Source organism: Vicugna pacos, unplaced genomic scaffold (assembly GCF_048564905.1).
Source record: "Vicugna pacos unplaced genomic scaffold, VicPac4 scaffold_18, whole genome shotgun sequence".
NCBI lineage: Eukaryota > Metazoa > Chordata > Mammalia > Artiodactyla > Camelidae > Vicugna > Vicugna pacos.
The window spans coordinates 2338502-2353824 of NW_027328739.1; the positions used below are offsets into that span (position 1 = coordinate 2338502).

Genomic DNA, 15323 nt, shown 5'->3' on the forward strand with positions numbered 1-15323 from the left:
TTTTTTTTTAAAGTAGTATGTTGTTTAACCTCCATACTGTCATTTATTTCTCCTTTATTTTTCTGTAGTTCATTTCTAGTTTCATGGTATTGTGGTCAGAAAAAGTTGCTTCAAATATTTTCTATCTTCTTCAAATTGTTAATACTTCTTTTGTGACAAAGTATATGATCTATCCTAGAAAATGTGGTATGTGCACTTGAGAAGAATGTATGTTCTATTTTAGGGAAATATAATGTTCTGAAAATATTACCCAAGACAAATTGTTCTATTGTATCATTTAATTTCTATGTTGTCTTATTAATTTTATGTATGGAATATCTGTCCAGTGATGTTAATGGATTGTTAAAGTCTTCTACTGTGATTGTGTTCCGATCAAATTTTCCCTTTTTATCTGTTAGTATTTTCTTGTTATCTGTTATGTATTTAGGTGCTCCTATGTTGTGTTCATATATGTTAATGAGTGAAATATCTTCATCTATGACTCCTGTAATCATTATAAAATATCCTTCTTAATCTTTCTTTATAATCTTTGTTTTAAAGTCTATTTTATTTGAAATCACTGTTGATATTCCTGCTTTCTGGTCATTTCCATTTGTGTGGAATATCTTTTTCAATCCTCTCACTTTCAATCTATGTGTGTCCTTCTCCCTAACGTGGGTCTCTTCTGTACAGCGTATTGTAGATACTTGCTTTATTATCCACTCTGCACTCTATGTCCTTTGATTAAAGCATTTTGTCCACTGACATTTATATTAATTATTGATAGAAATGTGTTTATTACACTTTGAACTTTGTTTTGCAGTTCATTTTGTATTTCCTCTTTGTTCCTTACTTTTTCTTTTTGTGGTTTGATAATTTTCCTTTTTATTATCTTGGTGTCTTTTTAGTTTTGTGACTCTATTGTAAATTTTTGGCTTGTGGTTAACCTACTTTGTACATATATTAACCCATTACTATATCTGTTTGTTTTAAACAGATAGTAATATAAGCTCAAACCCATCCTACCAAGAATAAAAAAGAGAGAGAGACAGAGAGAAAGAGAGAGAGAGAGAAACCTGTATATTTTCTTGCTCGCCTCTCCCACCCTTAATGATTTAGATGCCCTCTTTTATGATTTCATGTTTATTCTGTTGTAATTCATTGTAGCAATCACCTTTCCAATTATGGTTTTCTCCTTTTTGTAGCATCCTGCTTCTTTTCTATTTAGAGTAGGTCTTTCAATATTTCCTTTAGCATAGGTTTAGTGTTGCTAACTTCTTTTAGTTTTTGCTTGTCTGTGAAGTTCTTTATCTCTCCTTCTATTCTAAAGGATACCCTTGCTGGATAAAGTATCCTAGGCTGCATCATTTTTTCATTCAGGACTTTGAATATACCTTGCTTCTCCCTTCTGGCCTTTACTGTTTTTGTAGAGAAATCAGCTGAAAGTCTTATGGGGTTCCCTTGTATCTCATTCTTTGTTTTTCTCTTGCTGCCTTTAGAATCATTTCCCATTCTCAACCCTGGTCATCCTGATTGTAATATGTCTTGGTGTGGGTCTGTTTGGGTCCTCCTTGTTTGGGACGCTCTGTGTTTCCTGTACTTGGATATCTGATTCCTTCTTTAGGTTTGGGAAGTTTTCAGTCATGATTCCTTCAAATATCTTTTCAATCTCCTTTGTTCTTTCTTCTCCTTCTGAGACCCCCATTATGAGTAGGTTGGCATGCTTTATGTTATTCCATAGGTCCCTTATATTGCTTTCATTGGTTTTTATTTGTTGTCTCTCAGCTGTTTTGTTGTCCTGTCTTCTAAGTCACATATTCATTCCTCTCAATTATCCAGCCTACATTTTACATCCTTTACCTCAACTCTCATCTCAGCAAATGAGTTTTCCAATTTTCACTGGCTCCTCTTTAGAGTTTCAATTTCGTTATTTGACATATTCTCTGTCTCTATACACAATCTCTTTTAGTTTCTTCAGTACTTTGATCACTCCTTTTTTGAAATCATCTAGTAGACTATCAATGTCTATTTCATTGATTGTTCTTTCAGGGGGTTTATCTTGTTCTTTTAATTGAGACAGGTTGCTCTGCTTTTTTATCTTGCTTATATCTCTCTGGCACTATGGCTTATGGAGTATCAATTATCTACTGTGGTCTTTTAAGAGTTTACTTATTTATATAAAATGGATGCAGAAATAAAACTAAGCACAAAGAAATTAGTTTTAAAAGCAGTATAATCAATAACAGAAGAACATATTGAAACAAGATAACAATTGAGTTGGGATGAATTTTTAAAATATTAAAGGAAGAAAAAATATTTGACAACAGAGTATAATCACAACAGAAGAAAAAAAACAAGGATAAAAATGAAATTAGACCAATTGAAAGATAATAATAAAAGTATTTTAAAAGAAAATTTTAAAAGGGATTAAAAATAGAAATATAAAAATTATTTAAGAAGTAACATTTAAAAAGTAAAAGAAAATGGAACAGAAAAAGAAAAGAGTATGTTCCCGTGGAGATTGTGTGCCCTTAGTAATTTTATCAAGAGGTCCTTCTTAAATATGTGTGGTTACCAAGTCTTACTTCTGTGCCTTTTGTCTGTTATCCCTTTGGTTAATGATGTGGCCATTAACCTGTTAACCAGAGCCTACCCTGGCTATTGAATGGGGACTCCTCTTTGTTTTGTGGTTGTCACAGCTCCTGCCCTTGCCTTGCTTCATGAACTCAGCTCGTTGTTTCCAGAGACCCTCTGGTCACACCCTTGGTCTGTGCTGCTCCCAGTGCCTGTAGGTAGACATGTCACATCTCCTCCCAGTGCTGCATCTTGGTGCTGCACTCCTGCATGGTAGGTGGGCAGGTTGTGCCCCTTCCCAATGCCGTGTCCAGGTGCAGCAGTCCTCCACAATAGTTGGGTTGGTTGCTCCCATATTCAGTGCAACTCCCCACTCCACATCTGTTCCACACTCTGTGGGTGGGCTTGAGGCAAAAGGCCACACCAGCCCTAGTCCCTGCTCTTTGCCAGAACTTTGCTCCTTGTTCATTTGTCTTAGAGGTGTGAGTTCGTAGAGGCACCAGGACAGAAACTTCCTATATGTCTGGGGATGTAAACAAGTCTCAGTCTCACCTATGAGGTTGCAGAACTGCCAGGTACATATTCAGGTTTCAACCCCATGTCTGCCTGGGTGGGTATGATGGCTGTGGCTGAGCCTCATCTCTCTTATTCTGAGAAATCACCAGTTATGTTGCCATGAGTCAGCAGAAACAAAGGACGAAACACCCCTTCCCCCAGGCAAGCCAGCAATATTGCTTTGCTTTATTTTTTTTCTTATTTTATGGGAGGCCCAGGCTGTTCTGACCTGTATACAATCCAAGCAGATGTCCACAGCACACTGCAGTCCCCCAGGGTTACCTATGTACAGTCATCCAGAGTCTGCCTGGATCCAGCAGCCTGTCCCTTCCCATCCCTGATTCACTTCTAGGTTTGGGGGTTGTTGTCACACTTTGTGCCCATTTAACTTAATTCTGTCAGTCAAGGGTGGTTCCGTACACATCTGGGCCTCAGAGGTTCCCTGTCCATCCTGCTGACCTCTCCATTGGAAAGAGGGAGACCCAGTCAACCAGCACTATCCCTCCTTTGCTGCTCCCTCTTCAAAGGACCAACCCAAGCCATTTTGCATTTTCTTCCTTCTTTTTTCCTTTTCTCCTACCAGATTGGTGGCACATTTTGTCTTTTGAAGATGGCAATGTTTTATCAAAGTTCAGCAGATGTCCTGAGTGGATGGGTGTGTCTGTGAATGTCAGTCTTGGTGAATTTATTGGAGAGGATAAGATACAAGCATCCTTCTACTCCACTATCTTGGCCTTTCTGCAAGAATATACACTCTTAATAATTTTGTCATAAGGTTATTTTTAACTATGGGTGGTTCCCAAGTCTTCCTTCCACGCCTTTTGCCTGTTATCCCCTTTGTTGGTGGTGTGGCTGGTGTTCTGGTGGCCTGAATCTGCCCTGGCTATTGAGCAGGAGCTCCTTTTTTTCCTGTGGTTGTCACACTCCTGCCCATATCCTGCTGTGAAAACTCCACTTGCTGGTTCCAGAGGCCGTCTAGTCGTGCCCCTGGTCTGTGTCCCAGCATCTGTAAATGGGTGGTCTGCACCCCCCACCAGATGCCTGGTCCCAGGACCACACTTGTGCAAGGTAGTTGGCAGGTAGCTCCCCTGCCGCATTAGGTCCATGCTTTGTAGGTGGACTCAGAGGAAACAGCTGCACTAGCCCTCACCCCTGCTGTGTTCCAGAACACTGCTTCTTGTGCATTTGTCTTAGAAGAGCCAACTCAGAGAGGCATCGGTGTGTAATGGTCCCTTCTTCTTGGGACTGTAAACAAATCTCAGTCCCACCTATGAGGTTGTGGAGCCCCTAGGTAGAGATTCGGGTTTTAACCCCTCCTCTACCTGGGAACCATGCACCAGAAAATATGGTGGCTATGGCTGAGCCTTGACTCTCTTCTCCCAAGAAGTCTCCAATAATGGTACTGTGGGTCTGCGGACACAAAGGCTATGGCTACCCTTCCCCCCAGGGCACACCAGCAGTGTTTTCTGCCTTTTTTTTTTTTTTGTATTTAATGGGGGACCCAGGCTGTTCTGTATATTCCCCCAGCCATGGCACACAGAACATTGCAGTCCCCCAAGGTTTCCTCTGTAGAGTCAGCCCGAGTCCTCTGCTCAACTCAGACAGCCTGTCCCATCCCACACCTGCTGGTTCGCATCTAGGGCTGGGGATCGTTGGGACCCTTTGTGCCCCATTAACTTAGTTCTGTCAGTCAAAGTCTATTCTATACAGATCTGAGCCTCTGAGGTTCCATCTCCATCCTGCTGAACTGGCCATTGGAGTTGGAGAGACCCAGTGTATTAATGCTATTCCTCCTTTGCAGCTCCCTCCCCATTGGAATGGTCCAGAACTATTTTCCTTTTTCTCCTTTTCTCCTGTTCTCCCACCAGATTTGTGGAAAATTTTATCTTTTGAAGAAGCCAATATTCTGTCAAAGTTCAGCAGGTGTTCTGGGTGGTGGGTGTGTCTGTTGATGTCACTCTTGGTGAATTTGTGGGAGAGGGTGAGCTCTGAGCATCTTTTTTACTCCACCATCTTTCCTCCTCCTTCACTCTTTTTCTTTTGATTGGAACATTTAGTCCATTGACATTTATAGTAGCTATTTTATAGATGTGGGTTTATTGCCATTTTGAAATTTGTTTTCCAGTTGATTTTGGTAATTATTTGTTTCTTTCTTTTAATTATTTTTATTTTTGTGATTTGATAAATTCCTTTTCTATTAGCTTGGTTTCTTTTTGGGTTTTATGACTCTATTATATACTTCTGATTTGTGGTTATCTTGTCATTCAAGTATGGTAACCCATTACTTCATCTGTTTGGTTTCAGTTGATAGTCATGTGGGCTCAAGTGCATCCTAAAAAGAAAGAAGACAAAGAGAAAAAAGAAAAAAAAAAGAAAAATTATATATTCTCTTGCTCTCCTCTTCCACCTTTCATGATTTTGCTATTCTCTCTTTCTTGTTTGCCTTCTTGTTTTCTTTATTGACTTACTGACTTATTTATATCCTCATGTTTTCCCTTGCAACTCACTGTATTTATCGCATTTCCTATTATGGTTTCTTAATTTCTATAGCTTCCTGTTTATTTTTTATTTAGATTAGAACTTTCAAATTGTTTTTTAGCATAGATTTAGTACTGCTGAATTCTTTTAGTTTTTGCTTGTCTATGAAAATCTTTCTCTCTTTCTGTTCTAAAGGATAGTCTTTCTAGATAGAATATCCTAGTTTGCAGCCTTTTTCTTATTCAGGACTTTGAATACATCTTGCCACTCCCTTCTGGCCAGAAGATTTTAGGTAGTGAAATCTGCTGAATGCTTATGGGACTCCCTTGTAACAAACACTTTGTTTTTCTCTCACTGCCTTTAGAATATTTTATTTTACTTTAACCATTTTAACTATAATATGTCTTGGTGTAGGTCTGTTTGGTTTCTCCTTGTTTGGGACCCTGTGTGCCTCCTGTAGTTAGATAATTCTTTCCTTCTTAAGGTTTGGAAAGTTTTCAGTCATGATTTCTTTAACTAACTTTTCAATCCCCCTTTCACTTTCTTCTCCTTCTGGGACTCACCATTATGCATAGGCTGGCACACTTTATATTATCTTGCTTTAATTGGTTTTTATTGACTTTTCTGTCTGCTGTTCTTTTTGGGTTATTTCTTTTATCTTGTCTCCTAAGCCATTTATTCATTCCTCTGCATTATCTAGTCTTCTTTTGATTGCCTGTAGTTGAATTTTCTATTTTCAACTAGCTCTTCTTTATAGTTTAAATTTTCTTTTTAAAGTTTTCTGTCTCTATTGATAGTCTCTTTTATTTCTTTCAGTGAGTTGATCATTTCCTTTTTGAAGTCTAGTAGACTATCAAAGTCTATTTTACTGATTGTTCTTTCAGGGGATTTCTCTTGTTCTTTTAATTGAAAGTGGTTCCTCGGCTTCTTTATTTTACTTATATTTCTCTGGCTCTATGTATTTCTTTTAGACCCGTTTCTGAGCTGTGATATGTAGTAGGCAGGGTTGGAGCAATTCAGTTGTGAAGAAGAATAGGCAGAAGATGTTCACTGGGGAGTTCTCTCTGTGGTGTTGCCTGTCACTTGTTATGCAGACTTACAAAGTACTATTTGTTGATGTTGGCTTTATCCCTGCCTTAGCTATGGGAATGTCAGCCACCTACTCTGGTGCCCCTCAGGTTCTGAGCCCCAGGAAACATCAGTGCAGATCCAGCAGTGTCAGTCCCTTGGACCTGCCTTAGCAAGTGTGCAGTCACACACATGAATTTGTGGTCCACTACAGGTTCAGCTCAAACCCTAATCCCGCACCCACATATGGAACCATACACCACCCTGTTGTAAATACCCTCACTGGCCACCCTTCTTGAGTCAGAACTCCACTCACTGCCTGTAAGTCTCAGAGGTGTGGATCCACAAAGTGACCAGATACAGCAAATCCACCCTCTCTGCCTGGGGCTGTAAACAAATCTCATTCCTGCCTGTGAAGTTGCAATGGCACAGGGTATGGAGTCAACATTCAGCTCTGCCTTTGTGCAGAAGTGTTGCCTATCACCAAGCCCCATTTCTCTTCTCATGAGAACACACCAACAATGGAGCCAAGTGGAGAAAGTGACTTTGGCACAGCTGTGTTTCATTCCTCCCCCATTATACCAACATCGGTGCTTTTTTATGAGAGTTTCAGTCTGTTCTGTTCCACACACACACACACAGCCAGAGCTCACACTGCCCTCTAGTTTCCTGAGGCTGCCTGTCTGCAGTGTGACCCAGCCCTCTGCCTGGGCTCTTCACTGACTCCAGTAGCCAGTTCTGGCTCATCCCTTCTAGCTCATGTCTAGGGCTGGTCATCACAGGGACCCTCTGTGTCAGTTTTCTCCAGTTCTGCCTGCCATGCAGTTGCCACTGTCTCCTCCAAACCTTGGAAGCTCTGCTTCTTTCCTAGCTGATCTCCCAGCTAGAGAGGTTGTGTCCCAGTGTGAGTGTGCCTTTCTTCCTATGCTACTCTTTCCCTGCAGGATCAGTTCTGCACTGAATTTTTCTTTTCTCTTTTTATTCCTTACCATATTTTGTGAGAATCTTCCTGTATTTCAAAATAAAAGACACTCTACCAGAGTTCAGGAGGTTTCTGTGCAATTCAATGTTTTTGTAGATGTAATTCTTTGCGTATTTGTGGGAGAGGTCAAGCTGTGAGTCTGTCTACTCTGCCATTTTGGCTCCTTCAAATTTTAAAATAGGGCTAGGTCTTTCTTAATTACTCTTAACAAGCTGTTGTAGTTTTCAGCGTACATGTCTTGTAATTTTTCCTTGCCTCTATTGGATGCTGATTCAGAACATACACAACCTTCTGGAGAAACCTGTCCCACCCTGCCATTTACTGCCAAATAGCTGGCCTGTGTCTGAGTCACCAAAAAGTTTTGTTCTTTATCTGATTCTTAATTCTTTAGAATTTATCATTTTACTCTCATAAATGCTGATTGTACTTGTAACAAATATTTTAAAATAAAAATAATAAACTTTATTCTATAGATGAAATATGAATGAATCTCAAGTAACATATGCTTTTAATACCTTAGAATTAGTAAAGCAATATAGATACATTATAAACGCTTGAAATGTTGCCTAAAGGAAAAGTGCAGAGATTTGCAAATCCCACTCCCAGAAGTGACCGTCATTAATGGTTTGGTGAACATCTCTCAGTCTCTATCTCTCTCATTCTCTCTGCCTCTGTCTCTCACACACCACAAGATTCATTTACATCTATGATGATTTGACACATATGTGGTCATAGAGATGGCATCTTGGATGTAGATGATGGATTAACAGGCATCCAAACTGAGGGCTTCCTTGACATCAGGTAAAGACCTAGCACTCATTTTTCCAGCTGCACAACAATCATTCCTCCATCTGAACCAGAACTGATGAATCCCGCCCCCTCTCCATGAACATTAGTGTTGCTTCCATTTCCCTAGTAGTTTAAGCAGGACTGTGATGAACATCCTTGAAAAGACATCTTTGAACAATTGTGCAAGAATTTTAGTATGATCAACGGTAAGCATTAGCACTGCTCGAAAAGTGGTGCACTTGTGGAACTGTGATGCATCCTGCATACTGTTCTCCCAGAGAGGAGAGTCTGCTCACTCTTCCCTCCAGGGGATCTACTGTGGCCTCTGTCTCCTCATGTTGTCACTAGAGCTGGTTGTCACCAGGCTAAAGGCCTGCCAGTGTGATGTTGACCAATGCTGTCTCCGAAGTGTGAACATCTTGCATTCTCACTTGAGAGGTCGAGCATCTCTAATATACACTGGCCACCTGCATTGCCTCTTGTTGGAATTGCATGTGTTTGTTCTGTTTCTGTTTAGAACACAGTGTTTCAAGATATTTTTGGACCACAGGGATGTGAAACCTTTCTCTGACTTTAGGTTATGAAAAATGATATTTCCATGTTGTGGTTTGTCTTTCATGGATTTTGATTATTATTTTTTTTTATTTTGTTAGGTTATGTTTTGCCACAGGAAGAGCTAAGCATCTCCCTCCTGGCTCTGGTTTCACACATAGAATAGCAGTGCCTATCTCGAGATTATGCACATAGTTTCTAAAAATATTCATTTTGTATATCTCATATTTAATCCACCTGGATTTCCCTTTGAAATAACCAAAATGCTACTTCAAGTAAAAAAAAAACACCAATCCCTTGTTAAAATATGAGAGCAGACACAAACAGCCATCTTTTGTATGATTTCATTGATAGGGAACATCCAGTGTAGGGAAAGACACACAGAGAGAAAGAGGATTAGGGCTTGTCAGGGGTTGGGGGAGGGAGAAAAGAGAATGTGTGCTTTGGATACGGGGTTTTATTTTGAGGAAAGAAACAGTCTGAAACTAGACAGTGACGATGGTTACACAGCATTGTGAATGCACTTAATGCTCCTGAATTGCACAATTTAAAATGGAAAAACATCTAAATTTTATTATGGTAAACTTAAAACATAAAAATAGATGGTACTCTAAATGACATGAAAGAAAACAAGGAAATGACAGAAAAAAGAAACAAAAATGATGCCAGGAGAAGGGAAGTAAAGTTCGGGTCTGAGAGTGGGTTGATTCTTAGAATTAGATGACAGTGTTGGTGGTTGCAGAGACATCTCAGCCCGTAGGGGTGGTGATGCCTGAATTGGCTCTGGGTCTCATAGAAGTATGTGTGTAGGTGCAGGGGGAGCTACAAAATCAGGCTCAGGGTCTCCCTGCAGGACTGGTAATGTAACCTGGTTCTAGGTCTCCTGTAGGGCTAGTCTTACAGTCTGCAAAGCTGGTGGGATGTGACACGGTCCTGTGTGTTTTGCAGGTGCAGGCTCGGGTTCCCCAGCAGGGTTGTTAGAATGGGACACAGTCCTGGGTCTCCTGAAGGAGCCAGCTCAGGATCTCATGCAAGACCAGGCTCAGGGTATCCTTGTAATGCTTGTGGAATGAGACCCCATCATTTTTCTCCTGCAGCAGCAGATTCAGGGTGTCCCTGCAAGGTTTTGCAATTTCACCCTGCTCTATAACTCCTGCAGGAGCAGGCTTGGACTGTCCCTGCTGGGTTGTTGGAATATGACCCATCTCTGATTCTCTTTCAGAAGCAGGCTCAGGGTCCCCCTACAGGGCTAGTCGATTTTGTTCCAGTCTTAGGTCCTTTGCAGGTGCAGGACTGGGGTCTCCCTTCAGGGCTGGTGAAATGTGACTCAGCTGTTGGTCTCTTGCAGAAACAGGCAGAATTTCTCCCTGCAAGACTTGTGGAATGAGACCCATTGCTGGGTCTCTTACAGGAGCATGCTCGGGGTCTACATGCAGGGCTAGTGGAATTGGACCTGGCTAATGGTGTCCCTGCAGTGCTGCTGGAATTGTTCCAATTCTTGGGTGTCTTGAAGGTGTAGGCTCTAAGTCTCCCTGCATTGCTAGTGAAATGTGACCCAGTTGTGGTTCTCCTGAAGGGACAGTCTCAGGGTTTCCCTGCAGGGCTGGTGGATGGGACATAGTCCTGGGTCTCCTGGAGGAGCAGGCTCATGTTGCAACATGACCAATCTCAGGTTCTCCTGCAGGAGTAGGCTTGGGGCCTTCCTGAAGGGCTAGTGGAATTGGACATGGCTCATGGTCTCCCTGCAGTGCCATTGGAATTGGTCCAATTCTTGGGTCTTTTGAAGGTGTAGGTTGCAGGCTGATAAATTACCTGTAGGGCTGGTGGAATGTGACATGGCTCTTAGTCTAATGCTAGAGCTGATTCAGGGTCTTTCCACAGGGTTGGTAGAATTGGTCCCAGGCCTGGGTCTCCTGCATGTACAGGCTTTGGTATCCCTGTAGGGCTTGTGGAATGTGACTGGGTTTCTGTTTCCTGCAGGGGCAGGCTCAGAGTCTCCTTGCAGTGTTGCTGGAATGGCACATGGTTCTGAGTTTCCTGCAACAGCAGGCTTATGTCCTTCCTGCATGGCTAGTTGAATATGACTCAGACCTTGGTCACTTGCAGGAGCAGGCTAGTTTTCTCACTGCTGGGATGGTGGAATCAGACCCTGTCCTGAGTCTTCTGCAGAAGCAGCTCCAGGTCTTCCTGCAGGGCTGTTGGAACATGACCCATCACTGGTTCTGCTTCAGGAGTAGGCACAGAGTCTCCTTGCAAGGATAGTGTAATTGGACCCAGCTCAGGGGTCACTACAGGGCTGATGAAATGTGTCCTGGCTCTGTGGTTCCTGCAAGTGTAGATTCTGTGTCTCCCTTCAGGGTTGGTTTAGTGGGACCCATTCCTGGGTCTCCTGTAGTAGTAGGCTCAGAGTCTCCCTGCAGGGCTGGTGGAATGGGCCCCTTCTCTAGGTCACCTGCCAGAACAGATTTGGACTCTGCCTTCAGGCTGGTGGAATTGGGCCTGTTCTTGCATCTCCTGCAGGAGCAGGCCTTGGTTCTTCCTGGAAGAATACTGTAATATGACCCATCTCTGGTTCTCTTGCAGGAGAAGCTCATGGTCTCCCTAGAAGGTTAGCAGAATTTGTCCCATTCCTTGGTCCAAGGCTCAGGGTATCCCTGCAAGGTTGGTGGGATGGGACATAGTCCTGTGTCTCCTGCAGTAGCAGGTTCTGTTCTCTTTGCAGGGCTGGTGGAATGTGACTCCACCCTGTGGTTCTTTTGCAGATGCAGGCTCAGGGACCCCACCAGAACTGATGGCTCTTAGTCTCCTATGGGAGCAGGTGAGGGATTCCCTGGAGAGCTGTTGGAATTGGTCCCAGTCCTGGGTCTCTTACAATTGCAGGCTCAGTGTCTCCCTGGAGGGTTTGTTGAATATGACTTGGCTGTGGGTATGCTGCAGGAGCAAGCTCAGTGTTTCCATGCAGGGTTGGTGGAATGGGATCTAGTTCTGGCTCTCCTGCAGGAGGAGGCTGGGGTTCTCCCTGGAGAGGCTGATGGAATTGGACTGGGATGTCTGTCTCCTGCAGGAGCAAGCCTATGGATTACCTGCAGAGCTGGTAGAATGTCACACAACTCTTGTTCTTCTGCAGGAGCTGGCTCATATTCTCTGTGAATGGCTTGGTCTCCCCCAGGAGCAGGTTTGTAGTCTCACTACAGGGCTGGTGTTATGTGACCCGCACTGTGTTTTCTGCAGATGCAGTCTTAGTGTTTGACTGCATGTTTGGTGGAATGGGACGAAGTTCTGGGTTTCCTGGAGTAGCAGGCTCACGGTCTCCCTTCTGGGGTATTGGAATGTGACCTAGTCATGTGTTTCCTGCCGAAGTGGCCTCAGGATATCCCTGCAGGGCTGTTGGAATTGTACCTCACTGTGTATCACCTGCAGGATCAGGTTTGTGCTCTCCCAGCAAGGCTGGCGTATTTGGACCTATTCCTGGGTCTCCTGCAGAAGCAGGCTTTCAGTCTTCCTGCAGGGCTTCTGGAATATGACATATCTCTAATTTTCCTGCAGGATCAGGCTTGTGGGTCACCCAGCAAGGCTAGTGGAATTGGACCCACTTCAAGGTCTTAGTGCATGATTGATGGAATGGGACCCAGTCCTGGGTCTCCTGCAGGAATTGGCTCAGAGTCTTCCTGCAGGACTGGTGAAATTGGACCAATTCCTGAGTCTCCTGCAGGAGGAGGCCCTGCATCTTCCTGGAGGGATGGTGGAATACGACAGAGATCTGTTTCTCCTGCAGGAACAGGCTCAAGGTCTCCCTACAAGGCTAGTGTAATTGGACACATTCCTGGATCCATTGCAAGTGAAGGCATGATGGTCTTCCTACACAGCTGGTGGAATGTGATTCGGCTCTGAGTCTCCAGCAGGAGTAGGCTTAGGGTCTCCTTGAAAGATTGGTGAAATGGGACACAGTGCTGTCTCTCCTGCAGTAGCAGGCTCAGGTTCTCCCTACAGTATTGGTAAAATTGGACCTGACTCTAATTCTCCTGCAGTAGCAGACTGAGGTTATACCTGCATGGCTGGTTGAGTGTGAAGGAACAGCAAGTCTTAATACATTGGCCCACTCCTGGGAAAAGGATAAACAGGGCTTGGTGCATGGTCTCTTGTATTCTCTGAAAAAGACCCTTGAGATGTGTTGATTCTGATGACCTCTTCCAAGAACTTGAACACTTTTAGAATCTCTGCCCATTCATCTTGTTTAGACTGAAGGAATCTGCCTTTCATCAGTTCTTGGAATAGAGATCAACACAAAAGGAAAGAGGGAAGAAAAAAATACCAATCTATCTGTTGAGAAATCAGCTGAAGACATTAAAAAGTTCTCTTGCAATGCACTTGTTTCTATTTTGGTGCATTTAGAATCATTTCCTTATTATCAATTTTGGCCATTTAAATTAGAATACATATTGTTCTAGGCCTACTGGGGTTCATTATGCTTGGACGCTCTGTGCTTGCTGTGTTGAGATAGCCGGTTCTATCTTTGGTTTAAGAAAATTTCAGTCTGATTTCTTCAAATACCTTTTCAAATCATTTGTCTTTATTCTTTTCCATGTGGGATCCCTATGAGTCATACACTGGTATGTTTTCTCTTATCCCAGGTTTCAGTTGCATTGCTTGCATTGCTTTTCACTAGCTTTTCTATGTCGTGTTCTGACTGAGTGATTGTGATTATCCTGTTTTCTAAGTCATTTATTTGTTCCTGTGCATTATCTAGTCCGATTTGGACTGTCTTTAGCTTAGCTATTCTCACCATTGAGTTTTCTGATTATATTTGGCTCATCTAAAGTGTTTCTCTTTCCATTTATACTAGCCTGCATTTGTATTCATAGACTCAAGATTTCCTTCAGTGTTTTATGTCCTCCCTTTTCAAGTCATGTTCTAGTAAATTTTGGGGGTCTAATACATTGGATGTTCTTTCAGGAGACTCCTGTCTTTTGAAAATTTGGAATAGTTCTTTTAACTTTATTATATCTCTCTATCGCTATGGGTTAAGGATTATCAGTTATCTATTATAGAGTTGAACGGCTTTTGTAAGTGAAATCATTTCTGTGCACATTTAGTTTTAATGCTGTGAGGATTGTTTTTGGTATGTAATGATGCCATGCATTCCTTCTGTGTCTGTTGCCTGTTATATCTATGATTGCTACTGCGGTTTTTGTTGTGGTGAATATAACCTATTCTAGTAAAGTTAGCAGAGTGTCATTTTGGTTAAATGTTTATCATAGCTCTGACAGTGCTGGGACTACTAATTTTTGCTGGAATAGAGGTTTCCAAATGGTTTCTGGGCTGCAGGCTGGATATGTGGAGAGGGAATTGTTCCAATACACACTCATGAAAGTGCATTCGTCCTCAATGTTGCCACGGAAAAGTCAAAATTTTATAATGGGTTCCCTCAGGTTCTCTGCAAACAAAGACAAAAGTGGAAACAAATTTAATGATGTCACACATTAGAAACTGCTGAAACAATCCTGCAGTGCCACAATTGGGTCCTAAGTGTAGTACTGGGTCAGCACCACAACTATAGTTGCATTAGCATGTGGTAGGCAAGGTTGATGGAAAAGCTTCAAATTCTCCTATTTTTCCTCAGATCTCTGCTCCAAGAACTCTTGTCAATAAGGCATGGGAACTCAAAGGCAAGCATGGAGCATTTCAAAAACCTCTGCACTGGACAATAAGAAATTTCAATCCTGCCTATGAAAGTTGCAGATCTTTTGGCTATAGAATCTTATTTCAACACTAAATTGCCCTGGATTCTAGAAACCAGATAAAGATGGCTCTGATTGAGACCATTTCTCCTTTATGGAGAAAATGAGCAATTATAATGTGGATGTGAAAATGCTGTGACTAAGGCCCTGGGTTACTAAGCTAATCCACAACACATATGCCAGCAGATTTAATATTAAGAGAGGACCCAGGCAGATCTGTTCTCTAGATAGTACCAACCACAGCCCAAAACAATCTCCAAACCCCTGGGAATAAATTTGTGACATCAGCCACACCCCTAACACACAGATTCCACAGGCACTCCTAGCTCAAAACTGGCAGATGCAGTCTTGGTCTGGGAATCAATTGCAGAGAAATTTTGTGATTATTGCTTTCAGTTATGTCAATCAAACTTCCACTATGCACTCTTTTAACCCTCAGCGCATCGTCTTCCATCTTAAATGACCTGTCCACTTTAGAGTGTGCATCCCAGTAAAACACAGTTTCCCCTTTACTGCTCCTTCACCAAAGGTCAGGACCTGTACTGATTTCCATTCTCTACTTTGCCTTCTACTCTTTCCAGGTTATGTGAGAATACTTTCTGACTTTT

General features: G+C 42.3%; 1 protein-coding gene across 1 annotated transcript in view; it reads left to right on the forward strand.

Moving 5' to 3' along the window:
• LOC140692858 (N-acetylated-alpha-linked acidic dipeptidase 2-like) overlaps positions 1–15323 on the forward strand; it is a 60075-nt gene that overhangs the window by 32497 nt on the left and 12255 nt on the right. The window lies entirely within an intron of this gene.